The sequence below is a fragment of the Ixodes scapularis genome, unplaced genomic scaffold (assembly GCF_016920785.2).
Source record: "Ixodes scapularis isolate PalLabHiFi unplaced genomic scaffold, ASM1692078v2 PGA_scaffold1__304_contigs__length_218370807, whole genome shotgun sequence".
NCBI lineage: Eukaryota > Metazoa > Arthropoda > Arachnida > Ixodida > Ixodidae > Ixodes > Ixodes scapularis.
Genome location: NW_024609846.1, coordinates 193,572,250 through 193,586,579, shown reverse-complemented (window position 1 = coordinate 193,586,579; position 14,330 = coordinate 193,572,250).

Here is a 14,330-nt window from a genome sequence, read left to right as displayed (position 1 = left end):
AACTCCTCGCTTGTCTCATTTTTATTTTGCACTCTAGGGTTGAAATATGCTTGCTCGTGCACCGCATTTCAACAAGGATTGGAATATCTTCCAAAGTGCTTCATCATCTTCTCGGAGTTATGACCCTGGTTGCCGGACAGCTTGAAGGTCTGTAGGATGCATTCATCTTGCTGTGTTATGATGTAAATGAGAACTTCGAATTGGTGTGACTTGGGTTGAGGGGCAAGTCCTCATGGATTCTTGAAGCGCTGGAATATCTTCTTCCACGTTGGCTATTCGTGCAGTGATTTAAAAGTTGTGGAGGTTTCGCTACCACCAGAGGCACTGATAAAGTGACCCAAGGCTTAGGTCAACAGCGGCGGCAATCTTAAGTCCGAAGGCGTCGCCTAGCAGCGCGGTCACACATCTCCGCGGAAACTTTGACGACGTTCAGGCTACATTACACGGGTCCCTTTATTAATACCTCCGTCGTGCCAATGCTGGCTGCATTGCCCCCTCTCCCTTTCTATCTCTCTCTCTCTCTCTCTCGAAACTATCAGGTAAGACACATGTACCAGACTAAGGACAATGATCATAAACGTTTATTTAACACTCATAAAATGAACTACAATATCCCAATTCAAAATGCACTCCCAGCCATTAAGATAAAAAATATTCGTACCTTCCTGTCACGGGACCACGGAGAGCCAAGATTGGGGAAGCATCATTCATTCATTCATGCATTCATTCAATTGTTCATTCATTCTTTCGTTCATTCATTCATTTCACCCCAAAGGCCCAGTTACGATATTACCTAAAAGGCGGGGGGGGGGGGGGGGGGCGCAGTTTATTACCATAAAACAACAAAAAGCGCATTAATAGGGAATAATACAAAAAAGGGAGCGTAGTAAAAGTTAGACAAATTATCAAACAGCAAAACAAAACTCACAGGAGATGGGTTTGAAGAGCATTTAGGTACGCAGTAGAGTGGTTAATGGTAAACATAGATGATGGCTACTGGTTCCATTCGGAAATGGCGAGAGGAAGAAAGGATTCATTAAAAGCATTGGTCTTACCGAAAATTCGTTTGATACCACAGGAGTTATTGAGGCGAAATTATGTTCTTTTTGGGGGAAACAGCTGTGAGTCCTTGAGGTCTGAGCAGTGATAATGCATTTTGTGAAGGAGGCAGAGTCAGAGGCAGAGTCGTTTCACCAGTGTCTGTACGTTAAAAAATATACTCGGGTTAGACCGAGTTTATTTTTTAACGCACAGACACTGGTGAAACGATCGTATGATGGTAAGATGAAACGAGTCGCCCGGTTTTGACTGTTTCTGAGGTATCGACAATCTATGACTGATGGGGGTTCGAAATTGTTCCTGCGTACTCTATTTTAGTGCTAATGTACGTTTCATAAGCCATTCGTCAGACGTGCGAAGGGGCCCCTCGGAAGTTTCGACTGATGAATCCAAGAGTCATGGATGCTTATGCAGAAATGGTTTCAAAGTGGCCGATAAACGTTGGGGCTCCAATCCCCGCGGTGAAGGTGGTTGTACAGCGAAGCTGTGGTATCACCTGCAACGATTGCCCACTGCACTATAAACCCTTTTAAGGAAAACTCCACAAGCTGGTGCTCCAGTCTTTGACGTCCCAGAGAACTTCCTGTTTATAAAAATAATGACCAAAGGCCACCTTCACACCGCTGCTTGAAATGTAGATGGAACGTTTAAACCACCAACTCTCCAGGTGAATGCCAAAAGGCCGAAGGAGTGCAAGATCTGTTAAAATATTTTGATTATTCTTGTAAAACAACTTGCCTTCACCAGGATGCAGTATTGTACAGCCAGTGGCTCTCACTGACTCTCGTACTTCGTTGCCCGTGTAACATTTAAGCTTTATAGCACTGGTGACAAAAAAAGCTCAACAGGCTTGTAAAGACGGTGCAACCAGAAGTCGCTTGGGACGCAAGCGGCAGTTCATGTTTGTAAACAACAAAAGGGTCTATACCGAATTATTAAAGAAATAAAAGTAAATCCACTCTACCAAAACTTTCTACATATGAAGGGCTAGCGCCGCTCCTCCTCACGTCGCAAGTTGCCGTCGCCACGGCAGCTTGCGCAACTGTAATCTTTGGCGCGAAACGCATGCGGTAAGAGCTACGCTAACAGTTTTTTCATTAAGCGCTACGCGCTTTCCATTGTTATCAGGAGCGCCTTTTCATCAATTATCTGGTTCGAATGCTTGTTTTGTGTTTGTTCTTTAGTGAAACGAATGCTATGCTGTATGTTGTATGTGTTATATGTACTTTTCACTTCAATCGCTGACGGTTTTTTTCTTGTTTTTTTTCCTCGTGAGGACGACGACATGAATACAAATCTGACCTGTCAGTGATATACAGCTTCGCTGTAAACAATCCGAACAGTTCCGCGGCAACCAGGTAAGTCCCTTTCTCTAAGGCAAGCAAACAAGAGGTGAAACCTCCTTGCCTGCCGGTCGTTACCACGTACGAGCGGGACAACCGAAAAGGTCCCCCAGGAGAGGGTAAAGAGGAGGGCCCCCAAGACAGGAAACAGTCCAATGCTTCACGAAACAGGTCGGCGGCGCTCACTGCGATGAGGGCGATTGTTCCTAACTGTGGTCGTTATGGCGGCCATCGAGGAAGGGAGACCAAGGGCACCCCCACATCCTGCCTCCTTAAAGGGGTCATGAAACGCTTTTCCAATTTTTTCCTGTTTAGCTTTCCTCCTCAACTCATAAATCGCGCATTCCACCAAACAGTTCAAGAAGACGAAAAGAAGGGAGGCCCCTCTCGCTCGGAATCTGGATTGTGTACCCGGACAGAGCCATTGTCCCCCTAGAAGATTAGCCCGTCGCTCAAAATTCAGACAAAAGTTGCGTTCTCCAACCCGTTCACCCCGAAGCTGGCAGTGCTGTGGAAGCTACGTGCTCGTTGGGCCAGCCACACTTGCCGCGTGAGCGTGGCAAATGTGGCTGCAGAGAATGAGGTCAGGTGATGAAAGGGAAGCGGCTGATTGGTCCGGCAGGCGCGTAGCTTCCACCACAATATCAGCTTAGGGGTGAAGGGACCAATTTCGTGTGACGTCAGTTTGGACCCGATGACGCGCTTTTGGGACCGCGGATGTATCACAGTGAAAAGGCAGAGAGCTTACGAAGGGGAGGAGGTACGAAATAGTCCGCTGTGTTTTCAGATTTTCGCACTGAAAGCCAGGCTTTTGACTTCCTACCTTTTTTCTATTGGCCCACTGAACGATGTGCTATTAGTAAAATCCCAATCTAAAATGATTTATCCCAACCCAAAAATCGTTTCATGGGCCCTTTAAAACGGTAAATGGGTCGGAAGAAAAAAAAATAAAGGAGGTCCACTGGCTCTTGTTAGAAAAAAGCTCATAAATCGCTATATGCTTAGCGTGTCGTCGGCCTTTTGAGAGAAGCAACTGAATAATAAACCCGACTTAGCCGTAGTACGTCACAATACAGTCTTCACCTATATATCAAAAAAAAAAAAATTTGACGTCTATGTTTACTTAGCGTTAGGCTGACCTGCCTCTGATGTATTTCGACACTGGTTTTCGCTGTAGGTGAGACATTTCACCTGTAATGTACCACCGCTAACCTGAGATAACCTGTGATTCTTACCGTGCAACACGCATTTTATACACGACCGCACTCCGACACGATGCTCATCTAGATAAATACTGGCAGGGGTAGGGATTGAAACCATGTCTCTGGGTTCTGCAGTGCGAGTTTTCGCTGTACCTGCTCTAAGAAGCAGTACAAGGTGTCACAAAAAAAAAAAAAAGTTTACAGGACTTTTCTTTATCGCAAAAATAAACTAGGCATCGCCGAACGCTCATTCTCCGCCAAAAGGTAGCGCTAGATGTCACAACCAGATGCCAAAGTTTTAGCCCGATCCGATACCTTATTAAAAAGTTATAAGTGATTTCCTGAAAATTTCAATGGGAAAATGGGCCCATTTTTGCCCGTTTTCGGTTTCTGGTACCGCAGAGCTCCATGTATTCGGAAACTCCGTGGGCCGCTATTTTCCCATTGAAATTTTCAGAAAATCACTTATAACTTTCAAATAGGGCATCGGATTGGGCTGAAACTTTGGCATCTGGTTGAAACCTCTAGCGCTTCCTTTGGACGGAGAATGAGCGTTCGGCGATGCCTAGCTTATTTTTGCGGTAAAGAAAAAATAACTTTAATTTTTTTTTTGTGGCACCCTCTACATTAATACCTAGCCCCGCCGCCTAACAAGACGTGATGTTCAGATATTTTGTACTAGAGCTCTATATACAGAGAGAGTTTCCCGATGAGTGGAGCCTGTCGCACGCAAAAACAAGCGGACTTCACGACAACACAAAATGAAGGGTTTTGCTTTTGGCCACTCTACTCACGTGCGCTAGTCCAGATGCGGGGTTAGTAGTTATTTTATAAACATAATTTGCTCCAAATCTGACATTCTATTATTTCTGAAGTGGGTCATTATATTCAAGCACTGGCCATCCTTTATTTATCTCCAAAAACGTCAAATACAAATGAGCTTTATTTTTTTAAGCAAAATTAGGTTTTCTCTAGCCAAAATTAATCTGGCGATTAATCGCAAGGGTTTGCAGCACCTCTTCTAGATGGCGCCCGCCCCTGCACTGAATTTTCGTAGTGGCCATTTTTGAGACCTAATATTTGAAGTATTCAAAATCCACTTTTCGCAAAAGGGAATAAGTTTGAGCTCATAAAATTTTAAGAGATCGTAGAATATAAGTAAGTTTGAGATTCTGACTACGTCTGTAGCGCCGAAACACTTACATTACAGATGAACCCTTTAATTGCAATGGTGGGTCAGGGCATACCTCCCGAGCCTAATCCAGAGTACGCTCGAAATTAGATAACACAAAACGGCGGAGGCAAGGTGCCACGTCCTCGCTGCCTTACTTCCATCTGCGGTGGATTGTCGGCATCCTCAAAAGAGTGGCGAACCCTACCAGTATAAGGGGCTCTGGCTGGCACGTTATGCCAATTTGAAAGCGGAAACAAATACGAACAAAAGGAAGTCACACGGACACCCTGCAAAAAGTTACCTTAAAATGGGTACATGAATTGAATGGATGAGTGGATGGTGATTACTATACATTTTGTAACGGGCGGCAGCTTGCGCCCCCAGCCTAACATTTCATCATCCCTTCTTTTGTTTTAATTTGTATAAATTTTGTTCTAACACAACCCTTCCCCCGTTTGAAGTTTTACCATTGTTTACTTATATTTGTATTTTCACCCCTCCCTAGATCTTTTCCACCAGTCTTCCACTCTTCTCTTAGTTACCGCAATCCTTTCCCTATCCATTCTTCCATCCATGTCTGCAAATCCGTATGCCGTCTCGAAATCCTTAGTTATCCACCCCCCCCCCCCCCCCCCCGGCCCTCCAAGAGGGTGGGACAATGTCCCGTGCACTATAAAATACATGTTCTATAGTTTCCCTTTCGCTGTTACATACGTCGCATAGAGATTTCTATTTCCTGGAATTTATCCCTATATTTAAACACCGGAAAGAATAAACACAAATTCGGGACGCAAACAGACGATACAACTCTTTCAACTCTCAACAACATTTATTTCGTCTCCGTTCAAACGAAGGCCATCCAGCAGGTTCTGGGGAGGGAGCAGAGAAGGAAAAAAAGGGGGGGGGGGGGGGTTGGAAAAGGAGGAGGGGAAAAAAACGGGTTATTCGCGGCCTTCCCTCAAGGCCTCTGGTCCCCTCCGCCCAGTCCGGGACGGAGGAATTTTATCTCCCTGTCGGAAAGGGCCAGAGAGGGCGAGGCGACGTTAGTTACCGAGCTCTTGATGGCGTACGATTCGGCGACTTCCCTGCCAAATCTCTGCCGGTGTCCTCCCAATTCGCGCGTACCTTCGTATCTGGGCGAACAACCGTCGCACGTCATACGATGTACAAGTATTGGGCGCATGGATACACGCAACTGCGTGTATTTACCAACACGCTCGTTTTTTAATGTTATCCCTATATGTTTTCGTTCTTAGCACCCCCGTTCTAGCTTCAAACAGCGATGAGCTCCCCAATCAATTATTATACAAGTGTTTCTTCTTTATTTATTTCTTTTGTGCCCTGTATATTGTTAACGACGATTTTCCTCCATTTTCTCTACCCACGATTTCCTCTCAGTTTCCTTGACTCCCTTTTCTACTGATATGCTCTCATCGGCCCCATCTTGTTAAATGTATTTAAATCTCAGCTTACGGGTTCCGCTTGTCCACTTAGTGTTCAGACATTTCATATACATATACTTGTACACTCCCTGCCATTGCGTATCCTCAATTTCAGCGAGTCTGTGTTCAAAGTTTACTTTACTGATCGCTTCTCTAATCTCAAAAGAGGCCCAAACCATATCCCCCAGTACTCCCTCATTTGATGTATTCCCATGTGCCCCCAATGCCAACCTACCCACACTCCTTTGCTGCATCTCTAAACCGGCCTGAATTTCTGACCTCATGCATAAAACTGCATTCCTAAATGACAGTCCTGGCACCATGACTCCATTCCATACACTCCTAACGACTTCGTATCTATTATGGTTCCAGAGTGCCCTGTTTTCATAACGATTGAATCCCGTTTCCACTTCTTTATTACAATATCTTCATGTTCTTTTAGATACTTTCTTTCCCTTATTTAGGCATACTCCCAGATATTTGTATTTTGTACAAGTTCTATCTCTGTGTCCTGTATCTCCAAGGGGTCCCGTATCCCTTCTCGTCGTTGAAAGCTATTATACCCGACTTGTCCCTACTGAAGTTTAGGCCTAAACTGTCGTCTTCCATGCTACGAATCCTAATCAGTTCCTGTATTCTCTCACGACGTTCTGATACGAGTATAATATCGTCTTCATACAACAATTCTGGCAATACCTGATTTTCTTTATTTCATTCTTCCATGAAAGTCAGGTCAAAACCTAGGTTGCACTGCTCTAATCGTTTTTCTATCTCCCTGAGGTATATCATAAAGGGCTGGGGAGACAATGGGCAACTTTCTCTCAGTTTTCGTTTTATTGATGTGGTCTTGTAGTTTTGGATTCCTATGTTAGAACCAGAGTGTCGAACCGAAATGTTTATCGGTTCAGTTCCGGTTTGGGTTCACGGCTTTCGGTTCGGTTCCGGTTCAGTTCCGGGGAGCAAAAAATACGGTTCAAACCGGTTCGAACCGGTTCGAACCGGTTTGAACCGCTAAGTTGAGAATATATTTTTCGCTTTGTTCTGGCTATATACACTATTTACGCCGTGAAACGATTAACTATATAGTTTCTTTGATCGTCCGTGCTATTTACTTTTGTTTTTAGGTACCATAAATATTAAATTCAGTTCTTTAATTTCGACGCAAGAGTAGAAAAAAATCTTTATTAACATACATAACGTCGTGTTCATACGACTCCACATCCCTTTGTTTACCAGTAACATATATTTTACCTGAATCAAAATGTTTAAGCACAAGAGTAAAGAGTTGAACTGTTTGGTACATACCAGTAAATAGATCAGCTTCAAATTTAGAACTATACTGTGTTTTATTGTGCTTTCTTCATGTTTAAGTAAAATTCTAAAGTTCAAGCTGATATATTTACACGGTATAAAATGCTGTCGCAAAGTGTGGTAGGTCGCCTAAAATACCCGTGGTTGGTACAACTTTTTGTCGCAGTGCTAAAAATGAAACCGTGATTGTGTCCTTAAACAAAGGAATTAAAGGAGCTGTGCAACGATTTTAACGTTGAAAGAATTGACATCTTCTGCTTTTGATATTGTTTACTGTGTCACAAGTGACAGAAAACACGCCTCCTTTCGTCGGAATGATGCGATTCCGCCGCGTAATAGCGAGGCAAAACTTAAAATATTTCCCGACCTGCAGCCACGAGCGGCGGCCATGAGAAACAAGCGGCGTGACGTCACTGGGGAATCTTGTAGAAAGATAGCAAGTTGTGCGAATACCTGCTCGATAAAAAGTAACTTTTCTATAAATCTTGTCGTTCCAACATATATATAAATGCGTCAAAACCCTGGTATCATCGACAAAACTTTTATGCATGCCATCTATCCTAGGTCCACAAAACCGCGAATCGCCGCCAGAAGCCCGAGGGGGACAGCGCCGGACGGGCAAGGACGGGTATGGCCGGACCCCGATGAGACTTTCCTCCTTTCACCGTATATTTCGCGGGGCGCCCGCCAGCACGTGGTCACGCGGTCGCGAGCGGATGAGTTCTCGCTGATGGCTCTGAAGAGAGAACTTTTCCGGAACCCGCGCCTACTCAAGTGACGTCACTGCGCACGTGACCCGGAAGACGATGTGCGAGTTGAGAGGCGGCAAAAACCTGGATATTTTTCATTTTTTAAAATAAAAACTAGGGTATCCAGGCAAAATCTGTTTTCTGTAGTTCACTGCACAAGTGTCAGGCACCAACTTCAACAATTATTAAGCAAAGCCCTGAAATTGTTGCACAGCTCCTTTAAGTACATTACATAAAATTATGAAATGAGCACCTCGTGCTCATACTAATTATGAAATAAGGTTTACGAAATACACTTCACGATATATATCTGTATGATGACGACACAACTGAGCTGAAAGCAATGAAATTTTCAGAATGTAACAAACGTTTTAGGATAATTCCCTTCAGTCTATTTTTTATAGAAACACCGAGCGGCAATCCAAATGTTTGTTGTTCTAACCAAACATTGTTTACACTCAGCACCGCATGCATGCCACTAATCATCCAGCAAGAAGTAATCGCAATTGTTCACTCTAATCTATACGCACCTTCGCACTCAAATCGAATCTGGCCCAAAATAGCGCTTGCCCAAGTGAACATTTTCTTATGCAGAATAAGCTGGCATAGCCTGGCTGTTGAGGTTTGTTCTTGACAAGATGCCGGTCAATTTAATTTGCAAATGAGCATCACCTTTGCTAACTGATGATTTTAACTCAATAGCGTTAAGGAGCTCATGTCGCAGAAAAGCCGATGTCAGTGGCGTGACTGAAAAATCCTGATTGGTCGATAGGTTCATGACGTCAGAGCTACATACCCTCGCGCAAGAATTTCAGGAACCCACAATGCTCACGTGAAACGTGACATCACGCGTGGAATGAGAGTGATTAAAACATGACATGTAATGCGAATTAAAGGTCGCCGTATGTTTCAAATGATTTCACTTTTGAAAGAAATTATTTTGCCTTAAAGAAAAAAAAATATTAAGAATTTTAGGCGGGATTCGAACCCACGACCCTTTAGTTGCGAGTCAGACGCTTTTCACTAGCAACGGCGCGAGCATCTGGCACGAAAAAGCTAGCTTTTTGGTAAGAGCGTTTTTGCAAGCAAAGTGGTTTCCGGAGTCACGCTTTTTGGTCTGCGCCAAAGATGCAGGGTAGAGGAACCTTGACAACGCAGTATGTTTTTAAAACTCCCCCCTCCCTCACCCCCCCCCCCCCCCCCCCACACGCACACGCACTTCTTTATACAGCGGAGCTGTAAAGGGCTAGTTTCCCCAGTGTCGTGTCCGTCAGCAAACAAATGATGACACTTAACTCTGGACAGCTACCGCCATCTATAAACGACGACGGTAACCAGACAACCGGCTTGCCGGTTGTCTGGTTGCCACCGTCGCGCATTGATGGCGGCAACCTCTCCAGCCTTTCCACTCTGGCTTGCCGACTTGCGGCCGGCCATTACTTCATTTACACCATACTGCAGCTGCAGTATGGTGCCTGGAACGCGCCTCCGACTGGAGTGTTTACCGCGGCCAAAAAAGTGGTCCCTCGATTTCCGCCTGATGACGTCATAGAAGTGTCATGCTGTCACCGGTCGCGACCCTGGTGGTGTCTCAGCTGCTGTGGTGGATATGGCAGACGCCTGTTGTGGAGCAGGTCGCTCCCCACTGTGACAGTCCGCGGAAGCTACAGCAGCGGAAAGATGGGACGCCTGGAACGCCGTGACGACAGCGACACTCGAGTTTGATCCTGCTTTTCGCCAGCATTTCTGCGGCCAACCGCCAGGATCGCGACAGTCAACAGCATGACACTCCGGCTTCTCTAACGTCATTTGTTGCCACTTGGGGACCGCTTTTGATGTATGAGCAGCATAGGACACTAAACACATCAGTAGGAGACGCGTTCCAGGCACCATAATACAGCTTCGCTGGTCTTCTTTCTTCACCAGAGTGGAAAGGCTGAAAGTATTCCTGAGGAATTGCCTCCCCCGTCGGTGTGTGTTCATTCGACAATTTTATTTGACACTTGTTAACCGCAACCCTTCATTGCTTTTATTTTGCACCCCGTAAAGTTTAGATGGGTCATAAAACGACACCGGGTTGGAATGTTCATGACTTTTCCGAGGCGTGCTGGTCCTCTGGCCCAAGTATACTCGCACAGGCCGCCACTAATTCAGAAGCTTCTTTGTCGCGGTGCAATGGCGAGGATTAAATGAGACTATTTCTTCTATTCTTGCCTTTCCAAAGATTGATGTCGCAATTGTAGGATCAAAACCACCCGCCTGACGACAGTCGAGCGCGGCTCATGGATTGGACAGGAGGACTGCGTGAGCACCGTACATCGGCTCGTAACAATCAATGGCTTGGCAGACACTTGGGCAGTGGATCGTGTCCAACCACTGCGGTGATGAGAATAACCGAACTCTAACAATGTCTGGAGCTCAGCACGCGTTTTCTTCTCTTAAAACCCCAGCGCGGGGGTATGATTGACGTTGGTGGCATAAGATAGGCACCAGGCCACATGGCAGCTTCTGGCTCCGAGTTGAGGGGATGAACGATGCTCATATTTCTCGAATTTTTCGGCGACTGCCATTGCCTAGAAAAAATAGCAAAGCCAAGTCCAATCAGTTATTAACATTAGGGAGTGATCCTGAGTAGTATTTAGTGATGTATAGAAATATTTTTATAGCTCTTTAAGCAAAGTATAGAGGGAGTCGAAACTTGGGCAATAACTTGAGAACGACGCTCATGTGAGACTTACAACGACTGCCAACGTTCGGCTGTCTCTCTGAGGTCACTAAAATATCCTTTCTTTTTTAGTATTCCTTCCGTACACACGTGTAGTTCTATGTAACGTCATATTAATAAGTCGCATTTAGTAATTTCAGTACTTCTATTCTCAGGGACATCTTTCGGATGCAGTTCAGCAACAACGAAAAAATGTTTGGGTGCCTCAATAATGTAAAATGGGTCTTGCAACATTTTTTTTTTTATACTTTCAATAAATAATGTTAAGAAATAACGCCCAACGTTGATAGCTTGCGGAAACATCCATTAGTTTTCCCCTAATAGCAGATGCAGAAAAAATAAAGGGAAGAGACAGCTGTCGATATTTCCTCAACTCGCAATTTAAACAAGCGGCCACGTGATCTGATACCGCCAGTGTTCATCACAGTCATGCTCTAGGTGGCTAAGGTTTGGAAAGCAAAAGCTTGGGCTGAGCTTCAGATATTGTTATAGTTGGGCTACTATCATATGTAATTGACATGAGCCGTTACCCGAATGTTTGGCGGTGCTGATTGCCATGAACCCGAGGACTCGATTAGGGGATATGAAAATCGCTTACGTCACGGTGTCACGTGATTCTCGGTGCGAAATCGTGATGTCATGTTACGTCATGCTGTCAACACTGTTAATACATCTAGTGACTTCCTCAAATTAAATCGAGTTGACGCAGTGAGTCACGTGACGTCACGAGGTCACGTGACGGTGACATGTATTGATACCATGACGTCACGTGACAACATGACACATGGTTAATCATAGTGCCATGAGAACCCAAAATTTACCATACTTCTCAATTCTATATATGACGATTTGATCCATAGATAAAATACAGCCGCCAATTTTTTATTCCCATATGTTCATTTTGTGATACTAACAAAAAAGAAAAAAAAAAGAAATATTACCTTGAACCGTTTTGAACCGGTTACCGTTACATATTTTTTCGGTTCGGTTCCGGTTCAGTTCCAAGATGGCGGCGACGACTTCGGTTCGGTTCAGTTCCGGTTCGGCTAAAAATAATGGTTCTGTTCAGGTTTTCGGTTCGGTTCGGTTCCGGTTCGACACCCTGGTTAGAACCACCCTTTTCTCCGTTACACCCTTATAAAAACCTAACCATGGTTCCTCTTAGCCAATATATCTTCAGTTAATCTTAGAGCTTTTCCTGATTCACATCGTCATAAACCCCTTTGATGTACAAAAATGCGACCCATAATGGCGGTCTTTGACTGTGTCATTGCTATCTCTATGTACGGAGTGATTACAAATGATTTATTCATTCAGTCGTCTATCTCTCCTCAAACCGTTTTGAAGCTCTCCCAGAATCTGCTTTCTCTCTCCCCATTCCTCTTTTTACAATTTGCATAGCTCTACTACGTTTCAGGTTCCGTCCGAGCGCAGCGAAATGCTGAGGGACGGTTTGCAACTACGAGAAGAGCATTCCTACGCACCACGAAGTAGTTCGCAAAAGTTTTTTTTTTTTTTTTTAGTATCTGTTTTCTGCGTAAAAATTGCACAATATTCCAGGTGTGTAGTGCTGGGAATGATTTGCAACTAAAGGAATTAAATATCTGAAGTTTATGTTTTTTATTAATATATGTAAATGCGTTTGGTTTGGTGAAAACACGTACATCCGCTGGCAACACGGCTGCAGCGCTCGGTTTTTCTGTGTGATTTCGTTCTCATAATGGCCGAATCATGTGCTTCGCTGCTTTCCTCATCGAGTCGCTTCAAAACGTCCTTCCGAAAAGGCACGCTTGGGGGTCAGGCACGAGAGGTCGTGATGAATGTCTGCTTTTAAATTCGGCAGGAGAGTCTGGCCGCATTGTACCGCGGATACGTTGGAAACAAGAAAAGCGACCGGGTCACTACAATTCACTGATGCGCGGCGAAATCAGGGCACCCCTTTACCTGCCGATCACATTGAACACCGAAAAGCTGGTGGAAAGGAGTGCGCCTCGAGCCCTGGTATATGCAGACAATACAAGGAAACATCAACGGCCGGGTCATCGGGCACCTGCAATGTGTACTTACATCTCGAAACTATGCCGAACAGGTGGAACGCTCGGACACAGACGCCAGTGGCCAGCTTACGTACTGACATCCCCTGTGACTAAACTTTAGAACGTGAAAGGGCACTTTTTAGACCTGTAGCAGACGATACCGTTGATACTCCCATAGCAGACGAAATACTCGGCGAGCGCGGGCGGCGCGGACGACCCGCGGCGCAGCGGAGGGATACAAAAGTGCAGGCGAGATCGCGTGACCAATTGCCGGTGTGTGTTTGGCTCCGGCCACACGTAGCTTTGGCTGCGCTCGGACGGAAGCTGAAACGAAGTATAGTCGAATTGCAAATTGGGTTATGGGGATATTTATACAGCGTGTAGTTGGTCAGCCATTTAAAGTTGCGACGAGTCACACGCTGTAGATGAGCAATTTAGCCAGTGCAGTACAACGGCTAGCCTGGGGTCTTTAACGTGCACCACGCAGTAGTGGTACACGACCGCACGCCGGTACGATGCTCATCCAGATCGAAATGGGCAGGGGTGGGGCTCGAGCCCAGGATCCCTTGGTTCTGCAGCGCGAGCTTTCGCTCCACGCGCGTCGAGCTGGGTGTGCGCTTTAGCCCACTCGGCTACCGATCCCCCCACGAAGTATAGTCTGTATATTACTGAAGTCGCTGTGACAGGTCAGCATGACTTGATACTGTCTTTGTCTCTCTTTCCCTTATATAATGATGTCATTATGCTGAATTTCCAGTCACTGCCCCCCCCCCTTAATTATCTAGTCAATCACCTGCCTCAGTTTCAATATGCTTGTTTTGCCTAGAACTTACGATGAAGCATGACAGGGTTGCTTGGAATGAAGACTGCTCTCAAATCTGTGTGTTTGCCCCTGTCGGTGCATGACTTGGCACGCTTGGCAGTAACCACTCCCCCGTATCTTCTGTAGATAACAATGTCTAGCCATCAAACGACAGCATGACTTCTCGGATGTTTAACACAACGTTACTCGATTAACTCAGTTGGCAAACTCTTGCGGAGAGCGTGATCCCCCCTCGTACCCCTCAGCCGGGCTAACGCTGTTCGAAGCGCCAACCTTCTTGCTCGCTGCGGCGCGTCTTGAAACAGCAGTCAAAAAACTAGGCCGCAATGGGCAAGGCAGATGACGCTTCAAACAGCATTTCCGAATCCAGGGGTTATCGGTGGAAACTGATGTGTGTCAGTGCGTGTCTTAGAAGGGATCACGCTCTCCGTGGGAGTTTGCCAACTGAGTTGATCGAGTAACGTTG